The sequence below is a fragment of the Drosophila arizonae genome, chromosome X (genome assembly GCF_054131065.1).
Source record: "Drosophila arizonae isolate 15081-1271.41 chromosome X, UAZ_ARI_1.0, whole genome shotgun sequence".
Classification (NCBI taxonomy): Eukaryota; Metazoa; Arthropoda; class Insecta; order Diptera; family Drosophilidae; genus Drosophila; species Drosophila arizonae.
The window spans coordinates 6,360,551-6,362,500 of NC_142927.1; positions in this window are offsets into that span (position 1 = coordinate 6,360,551).

Here is a 1,950-nt window from a genome sequence, read left to right on the forward strand (position 1 = left end):
ATACAAAAATATCAAGCATACGCACTGTGTGCGCCCCACACTCACTGACAACGCCCAAATATGAGTGGCTTGACAATATGCACTGCCACAGTTGCCCCACATCTTCATCTCTATCCTCCGTCTCCATCTCCATCTCCATCTTCATCTCCAGCCAGCATCTTCCATCTCCATCTATCGCCGACGATGTTGACTCGCTAAGCCAGTTGGCACCAGTAACCATAACTTAGAAACGCAAACAAGCTGAATTTGCTGACGACTCCAGTACGACTACGGCGCCCCTCAGCCACCGGGCTGAGACCTTAAACTTCTGGTTGGCTTAGGTGCTGTGATCCGTTGGCTTGCACTAGTGCTGTAGCTGTTACATTTCAATTGAAAGGATTTACATTTTGTTGTTATGTTTCAGCATTTTTGTTTTACAGCTCGGTCGCCTGTTGGGGTCGTGCCCCGAAAACAACGACCCAACGACCCAACAACCCAACGACACAGCAAATTTTCTAATGTTACGCACGAGCTACATAGACAGGACAGCCAGTCAAGGGGCGAGATGTCATAATTGTGTGGCTAGGATAAATGTTTTGAGTGCCTGTGCGAGTGTGAATGCGAATGCGAATACGCGTCTGTCTGCCAGCTGCTGGCTGTGATTGTGGCTGTCACATGCTGTCTTGTTTGAATAGCAAAAAACGCATTCACGCCCCAAAAATCGTTGCAAGCTGGCACAGAAATATATGATTCCTTGATGCTTGCACAAGTGCAGGGCGATTCGCATAATGTGCTCTTGAATGTCGCCAGACTCACAATTGACTTGTGCTTGGCATTCATTAATATCGTTCGCTATGCAAATTAGACACTTGACTTCGACTATTCAATTTCTATTGTGAATACACTAACTGAGCGTAGTGCTGGGAAATGCTGCAGCCGAAAGGAAACGCCAAGTCAATCGTGAGAATACTTAAGTGAACTGCCTTCAAGCTATCTTTCCAGAGCCCATGATCAATCTCTTTCAGCTCTTTTGTCTGTAGTCTTTCCAGTTATTCCAGCTACTCCAGGAGACTCTTCTTGTAGAATTTGTTCCTTTATTCCCTTTAAATAATATATGTCGTATTTAGGTGCTCTCTCTTGAATCTATTCTTTTCAACTTTAACTAGCTAATTTTCTAGTAGTAAGTCCAGCTTCCCATCTAGCAAACATTTCAAATATTTGTAAGTATTTTTCTTGGTCTCTTTGCCTCTTTCATCACAATTCTGTAGTATATGCTCTTTCCAATTGTCCTTCTAGTTCTCCTTATATATGTCTTCATCTTTCCAGTTCCCTTTTCAGTTCTGTTTCCAGCTCTCCTTCCAGTTGTCTTTCGCCCAACGATTTTCTTTTCAAACATTTTCCTAACTCTCATTTCAGCTCTCTTTCTAGTTATCTTTTCAGTTATCTCAAGTCAAGTTCTATTTCCAGTTCAAGTTCACTCTTTAGTTCTTTTTCCAATATGCATTTTAGGTCTCCTTCCAATTGTCATTTTAGCCCTCCTTTAAGCTATATACTCAGTCTCTTTCCAAATCTCATTGCAGTTTTCTTTTCAGTTGTAACTCCAGTGGATTTTTCGATTTTCTTTTCAGTTATTTTTAAAGTTCTCTGCAGTTCTCATTCCAACTATCTTTGTAGTCTTCTCAAGTCCTTCTTTTTGTCCTTCCACTTCTTTTTTCAGTCTTTTTTCCCCGTGTTCCAATTTTATTTTTCCAGTTCTCTTTGCAGGTTTTCTTCCAGTTGTCATGCCAGTGCTCTGTCTGATTTTTCTAGTTATCTTCAGCTGTCATTCCATCTCTCTTTCTAGCTTCCTCACAGTTCTCACTAATGTTTTCTTGCAGCATCTATTCCACTTTCCTTTATATTTCGAGCTCAAATTTTCTTACTTCATTTAACCAGATTTCCTTCCCAAAAACTTCGCAGCTCGTTGTACTC